Source organism: Bubalus bubalis, chromosome 22 (assembly GCF_019923935.1).
Source record: "Bubalus bubalis isolate 160015118507 breed Murrah chromosome 22, NDDB_SH_1, whole genome shotgun sequence".
Classification (NCBI taxonomy): Eukaryota; Metazoa; Chordata; class Mammalia; order Artiodactyla; family Bovidae; genus Bubalus; species Bubalus bubalis.
Window position 1 is genome coordinate 1,832,795 of NC_059178.1, and position 13,634 is coordinate 1,846,428.

The 13,634-nt window shown below is 52.4% G+C and overlaps 1 protein-coding gene across 7 annotated transcripts in view; it reads left to right on the forward strand.

Annotated features, from left to right (window-relative positions):
* The first annotated feature begins 1,773 nt into the window (after positions 1-1,773).
* The window catches only part of RNF152 (ring finger protein 152), a 72,845-nt gene continuing 60,984 nt past the window's right edge, over positions 1,774-13,634 (forward strand). Inside the window, exons 1-3 of one of the 7 annotated variants that reach the window (XR_003106043.2) lie at positions 1,774-1,872; positions 3,435-3,558; positions 8,493-10,158. The gene's annotated coding sequence lies outside the window, so the exon portion shown is untranslated. Of the gene's footprint in view, positions 1,873-1,958; positions 2,309-3,434; positions 3,559-8,492; positions 10,159-13,634 lie in introns of those variants that run through there. The other 6 variants (XM_044934784.2, XM_044934783.2, XM_044934785.2 and 3 more) reach the window with 6 other exon arrangements.

The following is a 13,634-nucleotide window of genomic DNA, read 5'->3' on the forward strand; positions in this document are numbered from 1 at the left end:
GAACATCTGATCCTTACCTGACTCCCCAGAGCCAGGGCCTCATCCTGATAACCATGGGTCTTCAAGGCCTGGGATCTTGAAGACCCTGATCGCATCTCACTTCCACACGTGGGCAATGCCTCTGTCTGGGGTGCATGCCTTCCTGAAGCTTCGACCACACTGCCTGCTGCCTCTGGCTCTGAACCCCGCCTGCTCCAAGCTGGTTTGCTCCTGCAAGGGTCTCACTGAAGAATCCTCTCTGACATGTCGTTGCCTGTGTCTCCCCTGCCCTGGTGCTGGCCCCCAACTAATCTTAAGAATGGCCTAACCCAGTCTGCCCACAGTTAATTAGCCCTCCCTGTGTGACAGTTCTACAAGGCTGGACAGAAGGCAGGACACCCATGATGTGGCGCGAATCCAAAGACCAGCCAGTGGGAATGAATGAGTAAGGGTGGAAGAGTTTACAGTACAATGGGCTGAATGCTTGAATCCTCCCAAAGGATTGTTTGGAAAGCAGCTGAAAAGAAAGATTTTAACCATTTTGGAAGAATTACCCACCCCTGAAAGTAGCTTCTTCAACGTAGCTTTTAATGTCGCTTTTGAATAACAATATTTCTAGGCTAAATTTTTCTAGTAAAATCTTGCTGTATTGTCACTCACCATCCTATTCAAAGCTTTCAATATGCTCATTAGCTTCTCATTAAAGCGACAAAAACAAGGACAAAAAATTTGTTTTCAGGCTCCTAAAGTTGAGCCTGGAAATAAAGACTCCTGAAGCTCTCTACTGCGAGGATATACGTCTGCTCTTAAAACAGACACACCGCTTTCACTCCTGCCAGGCGTACAACAGAGGATATAACTTCAGGGAACAGAAGGACGTGGGTCAGCCAGGAGAACGTTTTAATTGGGACCCTAGAGCGGCCTGACACCCATGAAGCTTTATGCTTCTCGGTGACCGATATCTGCGTGTGCTGAGTGACCACACATTTGGAAACACTATTAACAGGTTTTTTTTAAGGGACAAGACAAGAAGGGTCTGTTGAGCGCATTGTGAATTTTAGTAGGTCACACAGGGTGCTGCGCAGGCTGTCCATTTCATCATCTTGGCAGAAGCACTTCAATGAGATGTGGGAGAGGTCCTTGCCCCCTGGACAAGACAGTAGGAAATAAAGACATCTCCATTCCAGCAGCCAGCAAATCCCAGGAGCCTGCTTCGCTGGACGACTACGGACACTCAGCTGAAGCCTGGTGAGGAAGATCTAGGAAAGCTGGCAGGCTTCACTTTACCAGGGTCACGGAATAGACTTTGGGATTTCCAGTCTGTGTAGACATCTCTCCCAGCGACCTTCCTCTTCGGTTCTCCTATTCTGAAATCAACACCAGAGGCACGCCTGTATTTTCTTAGAGGAACTAGACATGCAAAGCTTGTCCCTAAGGTAGGAGTTACGTTTCGAGGTGGAGAAATAGGGTGGACCCCCAGGTCCAAGGTCCCGCTGGTTCCCACGGCCCTAGGACGTGCCCCTTCCTGCTACCCCCTGCCCGGTCCCCCCATCCCCGCCCCAAATCCTGGGGAGCCAGGTGGCGGGTGTCATTCCGGCTTCTGTGGCTGCATCTTCTCCTTTACCAAAGCAAGAGCCCGCCCTGCCTGGGCCACAGGAACCCGCAGGGGCGGCCAGAAAGGACCAGCACCGACGCGGATCCGGACGCGCAGTTTCTGGAAACGTGACGGTCTCCCGCCCCGCGCGGTCCGGGCCCGCGCCGCGGACCGGCCCCCGCCGCCTCGCCCCGCCCCGGCCCGCCCCCGCCGGCGGAGCCCGGCCTCCTTCACACCTGACTCGGGCCAGCCCGGGTCCCGCGCGCGCAGAGAAGGGACCACGACGCGTCCCCGCCGAGGTTGGGCCCCTGGGGTGCGGCGGGGGAGGGCGGGCAGCTCTTCAGCCTGGGGGTGGTCGGCGATTCCGGACAGACAGACGGACAGTGCGGACCCGCGGGAGGTGGGGCTGCCGGGGAGGGGCGGCGCCACGGGGAGCGAGCCGGCCTCCTGGTGCCGGAGCCCGGGCGGGGACGCCACACGCTCAGGCTCGGAGCCGAGCGCTGGCGGCGGCGTCCGGCCCGGAGCGCGGAGGGCGGCGGGGCAGGTGGGGCGCCTCCCGAGGGGCCGCGCCGGGAGCGGGGGCTGCGGGCACCGCCGCTGCGCCCCCCGCGCCCGCCCAGCACCCGGGGCGCGCGTCCGGCCGAGCGGGGGTCGAGCGCGCGGGGACCCCGGCGATGCTGCCGCCGCCGCCGCCGCCTCTGAGGGAGCGCCCGAGCCCGCCGCGGGGAGAGGTCGGTGAGTTTCGGTTTGTTCCTCCGCTCTGTCCCTCCGGGGTCGCGGGCGGCGAGGGGAGCGCCAGGGGATGTCTGCGCCCTCGCAGCGGCCGTCCCTGAGCTGGGCCAGCGGGAGCCGGGAGGCGCCTACGGGGACGCGGCCGGGGGCGTCTTCTGGACCCTGGAGCGGGGGGCAGAGCCACGGGGCGCGGGGGAGGTGCCCCCGGAGTGCGCTTCTCCGAGCGCGGGCGGAGTCGGGCCGGCGGCCGGGGCGGGGAGCGGCGCGCCCGGCGGCTCCGCCGAGTCCTCGGATGCCCTCTGGAGCCCTGGTCCTGGGAGCTGGTCTCGGGCCCGCGCCGCGCGCCCCTGGGGTGCACGTGCGTGTGCGCGCGCCCCGGCTGCGCCCCGACCCCGCGCCCCCCGGGGATGCGCCCCTGGGGCGCCTTTGTCGAGCGCCTTGCCCGGCCCCTGAAGTTGTCCCTGCGGATCCGGCCCCTCCCGGGAGGAGAGGCGACGGGAGAGGGCCAGATGTTAGGGGTCTTTTGTGCCGACCCCGCGCCCGGAGCACTCGCTCCGGGAAGGGCAGCGGCAGGACAAAGGCGGCCGGACCCGCTGGGCGCTGCTCGGGAGGCGGCCGGCGCCCCTCCCGCCGAGGGTGGGCGTGGGGCGGGGAGCGCCGCCCGGGGTGGAGAGAGGAGAGATCCAGAGCAGTGGGACAGTGAGCTGGGGAGGCGGCGGACCCGGCGCGGGGAAGGATGCTCGCGGCCGCGGCGCTGGAGGGTCGACCTGGGCGGGGGCGGCGCGCCCCGCGCCCCCGCGTAACCGGGTTTACCTAGGGCGTTTTGCTCGTACTCCGCGATGCCGTCCTGCGCCTTCTCTTGTTTTTCTTTCCGAGGGGTTATCGTTGCTAGTTGAGGCTCTACCCCTGGAGGATAACTTAGGGGCGGGGAAGACTGCAGAGGACTGGGGGCGGTGGCCACTGAGCCTATAAAGACAATTAGGACGCGCTTCGGCCCCTCGGCGGCCCAGCCCGCCACACCCCCGCCGCCTGCACCGGCCGGGTGCCGCGCTCCGCCGCTCTGCCCTGGAGGACGCTTGCGTTTCTTTGCTGCGCGGGTCTAACCCTTACTGCGTGTATTTCACTGCAGGCTGAACAAAGCTCGGGCTCAGCTGTGCTTCCTGCTTGTCAGCCTCTTGCCTCCCAAACGCGTGCCATTTCCACTTGATGTCATCACGCAGAAGGGGGCGAAAGGGCCTCGGGGACAGATGCAGGTAAACCCCGATAATCCGCGTAGGCGCCTGGGTGTCCCCGGGTCGTTTGGGTCAGCGGTGTCTGCAAGGGGCGGCTCGGATGGTTCCCGCCTCACACCATCCATTCCTGTCTGTGTGGAGGAGAGGGCACCGCCGAAACTCCTGGTCCAGAGAAAGAAATTGCAAATGACTTTAAACCTTCCTTTTGAAGAAGTCATTGAGGGCAGGCTGCCTTTGGAGTTGTATAAATTCCACCGGGTTCCTTTTAGGGCAATTTTGATGTAATCGGCAGTTGTCTGGGAATGTGGGGTTTGAATATGTCTGCTTTCCTATCGGTAGAAATACATTTTGGCTTCAGTCTGTAAATGGAATATCATGTGTTGAAAAGGTATCATTGTAAGGCTGATTATAAATTTGACCAGTGCTCTGTTAGGGCATTGGTCACATGTAGTAACCTTCATATGAAATGCTGTCTCTTCCCCCATCTCTTCATTGTAATATTTGCAACAGCAGGAGGGATGTGCCAGCAGTTAAGTTACTGGGAGGTGGGTGGGAGGGCTGTTGGGAGAGCAGAAGAGAAGGGAAAATGGAGCTTCAGCGAAGTTTCCATTTATGTAGCCATGAACCACTAGGCCCTCAGTCTGCTTTTATCTCTAGGTTGTTGGTTCTTTTCCAAAAACTGTGGCCTGTTCTTTCCTTTCCAAGCATAGTTCTGTTTTGATGGCAACCTAACCAGACCTGGGGTTATCTTGATAAAGCTCTGTGAAAGTCTCACCTTCAGATGGCCCAGGACACCTTGATGTGGGTATTGTGTCCTGGAGGGCAGAGTCCAGGCGTCCTCTGGGAGAAGCAGGGAAGAAGAATGGATAGGAGCGGATCAAGATTTCTTGTGTAGGCGGAAGGGGTGGCGGGGACTGGAGGCCCGTGCGCTCTCACTGCATTCCCCGCGCAACATCTGTGGCACAGTCTCCCTTCACCTTGCCCCGCGCCCTCCCCTGCCCAAATCCCTTAAAAAATATAATTTAAAAACTTCAAAGATCTGTTGTTGCCCTCTAGGGTAATTTTGTTTGGAAAGGTGACCTCAAAAGATGTCAGTGATGCTGGCATTTTTTTCTTCTACTCAGAGCATTCAGGTGTCTCTGGGAAAAGCAGATGAGTTTCCACCCTGTCCCAGCTGAAACAGAGACCTGTGCTCTGGAGAGATCAGTGGTGTAGTGGGGCTAGGGTAGAGGTATTTTGACAAGTGATTTTGATGTCAGCAATAATGCAGGGTGTGTGCCCAAGAGGAAAAGCCACGTGATGGGATAATAAGTTTTAATAATGCAATAGAAACAAAGGGTGTGGCTTTTTTTTTTTAATAGAAAAAATAAATACCTCACAACATAAAATTCCACACGGGAAAAACAGCTGCCTGCACGTGTAAGCACACGTCCGAGAGTAGAGCGCCCCGGCCCAGGGCTCAGGGCTCGCTCTCACGGCGGTTTTCAAGCGAGTCTGGTAATATTCCCGGTCAAGCCTCACACTGATGTTTAACTTGTCCGTTTCAGTGTGGGCTCCCCACTCCCAGATGTGGGCAGTGGTGCATTTTAGTTTTTAGGTTGGAGGAGCCCTAGAGGTTACGAGACTGGCTTTGGCCTGCAGAGCTGAGTTCTTCCTACAGTGCTCATTTACTTCGTTTGGGAGCTGTTTATCGAGGACCTGGTGGGTGCTGGGCTCTGCAACAGCTGTCAAGGGCCGGACTGGGGTGGGGTGTGGAGACGCAAAAGCGAACCCCCTCCAGGGAGCTTCCGGGTCACGAGCGCTGCAGACCTGACTCGAGGCTCGGGGGAGGCTAGCGAGGTGGGGACAGAGCGGGGTCCTGGGCCTCTGCGGCGGCGGCTCGTGCGGCCATGCAGCCTCTGCCTGGGTGTTTCTTCACGAGGGTGCTCACTGCTTCACACGTGACTGGGCCTGTGGTCGGAAGGGGACCTTTTCTTCATAGTGTTCCAGCTCTGCTGAATTCCATGCGGGTGGTTGAATTTCCCCCTGTTGGTGGCCATTCTGTTTTCATTCCTTGCTCTCTCAGAGCTGTCTCTCAGAGACTGTTGGTTGCCAGTCTGCGCTGTTGGCACCCTTTACATTTCAAGGTGTTATTTGGGCCCTGCTGCACTTGAATTTTGAAGTAAATTCTGCTTTTCTGTCTTAGAAAACAGTGGGGGGAGGGGGACCTTTGCAGGTTTCGGTCTTTTTTAAGCAGTGAGGTATCAGCAAGATAGGTTGGGTCACGCGGCCGTGACACGTGCCTTCCGGATCTCAGTGGCTGAACACGGCTCTTTCCGTCCCACGCTCCGTGTCCAGCATGGTCAGCAGCTGGGCCTGCTCTTGGCAGTCCCTCAAGGACCCAGCTTCGTGGGGCGTGATCCTGACGGGGGCCTAGATGAAAGGTCCCTGCGATGGGGCAGGGGGCCCTGAGGATCTTGCTCTGACCAGGACACGGTCTGACCCGGAAGTGACTTGATGCTGCTTCAGCGGACTCCTGTGACCCCGTTTAACGGTAACCTGCTGCTCCTTACACTGAACAGGGGGAAACGGGGTCTAGGTGAGCAGCACCAACAACCTTCCACAAGTGGCCTCGTGTGTTCCTACAGGGTCTAGGCTGGTGCGTTGAGAGTTACATAAGTGTAGATTGAATGAACAAATGGTATGTCTCTTAAAGAATCTGATCCTACCCAAACCTGTTTTTACTAATACGTTGATGTTCTATTTGCTAGTAGGATTGCACATTGGTCATCAAATACCAAAGTGACAATTGTTTTCTCTTTTTGCCTGTTTTGAGTCATGGTTTATTCTGAAGTGATGGGCCAGGAGGTGTTCCCAAGGCTGGTTCCGGGAGATTTCTGTGCTGAGCGTTATGTAACAGAGAGGTGTAGCTCCCAGACTCCCTCTCCCTCGCCATCTGCCTCTTGTCTAAGCCTTCCTGAGCTTGTTTGGAGCAGCTGAGGGTCAAAAAAGAGCAAGAGTGGGCCTGAATGAATTCATCGGTTAGAACGTTTAGGGTCTGACATGTCCGTTTGGCGTAAGTATGGAACTGAGTGAGAGTCTGACATGTCCGTTTGGCGTAAGTATGGAACTGAGTGAGAGTCTGACATGTCCGTTTGGCGTAAGTGTGGAACCGAGTGAGGTCGTGCTGCTTCTCCACTGACCGCGTGGCTGAGGCTGCCTTTACAGAAGGCTCTCTGTAGATGTGCTGCTGTCCGTGAGCTGCAAAGAGTCGGACGTGACTGAACAAAAGTGACTCTGCAGACAAGTGATATGTAAACTGGCCGCTGGCCCCGAGTCAGTGACCGGAGGACCTCGGTGTTGACTGAAAGTCCAGAGGCTGCTCTCCAGCCCAGCTCCCTTGAGGGAGTGCACCCACCGGGGCTCAGAAGTGGAGATGGGCAGGTGAGAAACCCGTGGGGGATTGGTGCAGATTCACCCGAGACCCCCAGGACCCAGCTAAGGGCGACGTGCAGAGTGAGCCGGGGGGAATGAAGCCCTGGAGTCCCGTCTGGAAGGGTCTCTGGGAAGCTCTGAAATACATGTCTCGATCATGTTTGGCCTCCGAGTTCCTACTGTTTCACTTTCACCGTGAAGTCCGCCATCCAGGTCGAATACGCTGGTGGAGGGCACGTGACTGCTGGCATGGTGGGCCTCTGTGTCGTGGAAGCTGGAAGGGAGGAGGTGCTGGGGTTCCAGACCCTTCTTCAGGGCTTTGGGAGCCGCACCATGTATTCCAGGATGAAATAAGGACTTGTTACATGGTTTAGGGTTTTCTTTTGCCAGTTGACTTACTGCCATTTTTAAGAACAGAGTCCTCCTCTGTAGATGGGACTTGCATTTCCTTTGGGTAGTTATTGAGGCCTGGGATTTCCTGGTGGAGCCCTGAGCCCTGATGTGTCTGCTGCGGTCTTGGAGCACATTCTTTGTGGAGTTTTGTGTGTGTGTGTGTGTGTGTGTGTGTGTGTATGTGTGTGTTGGGGGGGCAGTGCTGGGGGATGTCTGTGGTCTGCTGGGAGTGCAGGGGTGGGTGGAAAGGATGCCTTATTTTCCACTTGATTTATAAATCCCTGCATGGCTGAAGCTCATTGCAACATCCTGCGTGGTAAAGGTTATTCTAACATCACATGGGCTTCCTGGGGGAGCAGGCTTCAGGCAAGGAATGGGATGATCAGATGCAGATGGGCTGCTGATGGGAGCGAAGTCGTGATGAAATGGAATCTATGGACACTGTGTTCTGTGCTTGCCTTGTCTCTTTCTATGCCCCCTATCCCCATCTTATTCCCACCTACCAAAGGAAATGTCACTTTTCTGCCTCACTTTCCATTAGTAAATCCAGATAACCATACATCATGTACTCCTCACTGAGGATCTATAAGAACTGATGAGCTTTTGGTAAAAGCTTTGAGAGATACTGTGGAAATATATGCTGTGCAAATAGGGACCATGGTTATTGACATTGGTGTTCTGCTTTTTAACAGATGCACTGGGCATCTTTAGTGACAATTCCCACATCTTCCTTGATTTCTCCCCCCTAGCTGAGAACTCTCACGCCTGGCTTTCCCACCCCCAACTTCCTGTCCAACTTTGACTTTTGCTGTGCCTGGCTTGAAAACACCACATTAGCTGGAGTGGTTAGCCTACTAGTCCCCCCAAATGCTTTCCATAGCCTATTTCTTAATTCTGGAATATTCTGTGGCCTGCAACGTCCTCTCCCACATGATACCCCATCATTAAAGGTGACTCAGCTCTTAACTCTCCCAAAAAGTTTAACTCCATCATTTTAGTTCATAGTGATCCTTGACTCCTACAGTGTCCTTTGGCAAAATTGCCTCTCATTTCACTCAGTATTCACTCATTCATTCTACAAAGGACACTTGTCACAATTGCCCTGTATTAATCACCTAACATTGAAGTGTCTTTTTCTTTCTGTTTAGTTGCAGAGAGCAGAGACCCACTCAAGCTCGTGCACATAACGGGAGATGTGTTGAAAAGATGTCCCAGGATGTCTTTTGTCATCAGACCACATATCACAAGTCATTGCTCAGCTGGGGGAGAAGGTTAGGGGTACAGTTCTTCCCAAGGGGTCTGTGGGCTGGCAGGTATAGAGACTGAGACAGCAGAATCTCAGTTCTCTTATAATTTCCTTGAAGATGAAGACTAGATGAAGTTTGGCCCTATTTTGTATTGCCCACCATGTTTGCAGAAAGTAAGGGCTCAATAAATATTAAATCACTGATAGCAGAGAAATGACTTTGACTTACTGGGATAAAGGAATTATAGATGCTTTTGGCCTGTAGAATGAAAGGAAGTTAAGAAGAGACAAACCAATTTGTAAGAGCGTCCCCAGCTTACATTAATGATGAGTAAGTGTTGAGTTGGATTAGAGCTGCCAGCCTGCAGTGTGTGCATCTCAGTGGTCGGGAGGCGAACATTCTCACAGAGAGTCATCATTCTAACAAAATGAATTGTCATTGGTGGCCTGTTTTTGACGTGAGTTGGCCTGTTTCTTCCAAAACAATGATAAAACAAACCAAAAAACCCTCCTCTTGGTGACGTATAGTCATAAGCATTAGAACTCGACACCCTCACAGGCCGGCCCACAGTCTCAATGAGACTGGGTTTGAGTTTGATATGAGTGGGTGGCCCTTGCCCACAGCTGGCTACTCACCTGCCTCCTTGCTCACTTGTGGCTGTAAGTGCCTTTGGGAGAGACATCTAGCTTCCCTCACCTCTTTAGATTTTGGAATACTCATTCACATGATAGGAATGCTTGATCATTATGGATTATGTTATTGTGAAAGAGGAAATGTGTTCAGCTGCTTGGAGAAAATGGCCAAGAATACATTAACACAGTGTTCTCCTTTTGACGGGTAATGAATGGAATGGAGATAAATGTCTCAAAACCAAAGTGCTTAGTGTGATATTCTTCTGCAGTTGTGTTGCTCTGTAGGTTTGCAGATTGCTTCCTTTGAGGTGAAATGAGATTGGAAGTGGTTGGCGATCATGAGGATAGATCTCTGTACTTTGTTTAGAGAATTTGCCCCTTTGTTGTATGAACCATGAAGATAACCATCATTTTAAGTGAGTAACAGCTGATTCAGCCATGCAGTAGGGAGCCCTCGGTGACTGGGATGAGTGCCTGTCCATCTCCTCCTGCTCCATCACACTTCCCCTTTAGAAGCTTCAGGTAGGACTCCATCTAGTCACCTATGGTGGTGGGTAAAGTAGCCTTGGAAACACTGAGCATTAGTAACTGAAACCTTATATTAGGCATGGTTGTGTTTTAAATGTATCCAAATATTGAGTGTCTGCTGCTTGCCAGGCACAGTGCTGCTCTTCTGACTCAGATCCTTGCCTTGCCTTAGCTGCATGTGTGAGCTTAACTCATAACTGATTTGCTTTTCTGCCTTTTTTTTTCCTTGTAATGGCAAAACTAAAAGTGGAGAGAATAAAAGAAATGTATCTCCTCTCTCAGTTCTTGGCCTGTTATTTTATACACACACACACACACACACACACACCCACCTTCAGTTCAGTTCAGTCGCTTAGTCGTGTCTGACTCTTTGCAACCCCATGAATTGCAGCACACCAGGCCTCCCTGTCCATCACCAACTCCTGGAGTTCACTCAGACTCACGTCCATTGAGTCAGTGACGCCATCCAGCCATCTCATCCTCTGTCATCCCCTTCTCCTCCTGCCCCCAATCCCTGCCAGCATCAGAGTCTTTTCCAATGAGTCAGCCCTTCTCATGAGGTGGCCAAGGTATTGGAGTTTCAGCTTTAGCATCATTCCTTCCAATGAACACCCAGGACTGGTCTCTTTTAGAATGGACTGGTTAGATCTCCTTGCAGTCCAAGGGACTCTCAGGAGTCTTCTCCAACACCACAGTTCAAAAGCATCAATTCTTCGGCTCTCAGCCTTCTTCACAGTCCAACTCTCACATCCATACACGACTACTGGAAAAACCATAGCCTTGACTAGACGGACCTTTGTTGGCAAAGTAATGTCTCTGCTTTTGAATGTGCTATCTAGGTTGGTCACAACTTTCCTTCCAAGGAGTAAGCGTCTTTTAGTTTCATGGCTGCAGTCACCATCTGCAGTGATTTTGGAGCCCCCTAAAATAAAGTCTGCCACTGTTTCCACTGTTTCCCCATCTATTTGCCATGAAGTGATGGGACCCGATGCCATGATCTTCGTTTTCTGAATGTTGAGCTTTAAGCCAACTTTTTCACTCTCCACTTTCACTTTCATCAAGAGCCTCTTTAGTTCCTCTTCACTTTCTGCCATAAGGGTGGTGTCATCTGCATATCTGAGGTGATTGCTATTTCTCCCGGCAATCTTGATTCCAGCTTGTGCTTCTTCCAGCCCAGCGTTTCTCATGATGTACTCTGCATGGAAGTTAAATAAGCAGGGTGACAATATACAGCCCTGACGTGCTCCTTTCCCTGTTTGGAGCCAGTCTGTTGTTCCCTGTCCAGCTCTAACTGCTGCTTCCTGACCTGCATATAGGTTTCTCAATGGCCACCTTACTTGAACTTAATTCAGTTGCAGTGTTGAAAACATGGAGCTTTTGAAGCAAAATAGTTTGGGTTCAAATATGAACTCTGCCATGATGACCTTGAGCCTTGGTTTCTTCACCTAGAAAACAGAGGTCAGTCAACCTCACTGAGTTACCGTGAGTATACACGAGGCCGTTCCTGTAAAGTGCTCAGCATGTCGTCCTACACGTCAGAGCGCTGCAGCGTGGCAGCTATTGTTACTGCTGCTGCCAAGTCGCTCCAATCGTGTTCGACTCTGTGCGACCCCATAGACGGCAGCCCACCAGGCTCCCCCGTCCCTGGGATTCTCCAGGCAAGAACACTGGGGTGGGTTGCCATTTCCTTCTCCAATGCATGAAAGTGAAAAGTGAAAATGAAGTCGCTCAGTCGTCCCCAACTCTTAGCGACCCCATGGACTGCAGCCTACCAGGCTCCTCCGTCCATGGGATTTTCCAGGCAAGAGTACTGGAGTGGGGTGCCATTGCCTTCTCCGAGCTATTGTTAAGGTCTGTTCTATTCAGTATTTATCGTTGCCCAGTCTTGGTGCTGGGTTCCAGAAATCTTGGGATGAATAGTTATGGTATAAACTCAAGGGTCTCTGAAGCTAGCCAGGGAAGTACCCCCATCCCTATAGCTACAGCACTGATGTGAGAATTTCTTGTGTACGTTGTGTTATTGGAGTCCTGTCATTGGATAGTCTTTGTAGAGCTTTGCTTAAATGGCATGGTGTTTAAAATGACAGACCTTCTCAGGAGGATGCTGAGGAGACTGCGGGGATCTGAGATAGCCCACAGGCTTTCCTTACAGGACACCAGCTAAACGCCTTTCCCCGCTGGCCTCACTCAGGCAGGGGAAGGGCCTCCTGTAACGTCTGCACCTGCCTTTGCTGGGGTGTGCTTCCTTAGGGGTAGGGAGACCCACCGACTCGGTTGTCCAGGACGAAGAGGGTACTTGGGTGGAAGGACTTATATTTTAAAAACCAGAAGAGTCCCAGGGAACCTGGCACCAGTTGGTCACCCTACTTCGGGGTCCTGTCCTTGCTCCGTGGTCGTCGTTTGCATCCTGAAGCAGGCTTTGTAGGTCTTTCACGTCGTTAGAGACACGGCCGTCGGAAGGCGGTGGGCAGGAGAGAACCGGACGGGGGAAGGATGGAGAAAGCTGCGTGGCTGGCCAGCGTCTTTATCCAGGCATCTGCTCTTTGGATGGAATCTCATTAGCATTAGTATTAGTTTAAAGAAGAGAGCGCTTTAATAAAGCCATGAAAGCTGGACAGTGTAAAGTTAATGGAATCTTTACAAATATCCCCCTGGACAGTGGTGTTTGCTGTGCCCGGTAGGGCTGTTCCCCAGAGCTTGGTACATAGTCGACTTTCAATAAATATTTGTTGAAGGAATGCTGCAATCAATGTAATCTTCAGAAACAGCTTTGAGAGCTGGGTTCCAGTTCAGGCTGGATTTGAGGCTGGGCCCTAACTTGAAAATGTGCAAGCCAAGATCCGCTCTGGCTTCCTTATCGCGCTGATATCCCGAGTGCATTTGTTATATCTAGGAGCTTAGGTGCTTCTCGATTTGTCTCTTTTTCTTCTTGGTGGAAACGCCGGACACCGGCAGGTGAGCTGCCTTGTCTTCTGTTGCAGCGGGATGCTTCTGGAACATGCCCGTGTGTAAATGTGATGGTGGGTGGGCTGTGAGGGGGCATTTGTGTACACAGTGCTTTCCTCCCAGAGATTGGGAGGGATTTCCTGCTGAGTCTGTTAATTCCAAGCGGGGGTTGGGAAGGGGACCAGACCTGGCTCCGTGATCCTGGGTGGCAGTGTCCAGGGCTGGGCTTCTGTTGGCCGGTGTTCCGTCTTTCGGAATCTTCATTACTAATTTGGAGGGCTGGTTGGTGGCAACCTGATCAGGCTCTTAGATAAGCCATAGATTTTTCTAGTCTTTAGCTGAGGCTTCAAGTGGTAATCCTTTGTTTTCTGTTTCTTCTTGAGAAGTGTTAACTGTTTATCTGGGGATGTTAGGACCTGCAACAAATTGCCAGAAACAGTAATCAGTCCGCTGGTTGCCAGTTCTGTAAATCTCAAGCACAGAACACCCAAGGGCAGTTGTCAGACGTTTACATCACCTTCCCATCAGACTCCCGTTTCATCATTGTGTACACTGAGAACTCATATTCCCTCATGTGCCTGATAAGACAGATTTCTTCATGGTTTCTTACTTCACCTAAGAAGAAGGTAAGCAGTTTATCCATGGAAGAGGAATCTTTTGGGAAACAGAATTCATTTACTAAAATTGTGTTTATTTCTACACACAAAATGCTAAATATTAGTTCAGACAGTTAGTGTTTCTTTGCAGAATCTATAGTTTATTTTTTTTCCCAACAGTGGATTCAGAGCTCTCAAAAATTAATTGTTCATACACCTTAAGTTTATATCAGAATAATAAATAAAGTCTTTGAGAATTGCATCTCAGGCCAGTCATACTTCCCTACAAGAGGTTCACTGACATGCAAGGAAAAATGTCTTTACTAAGAAGTTAAAAAGAA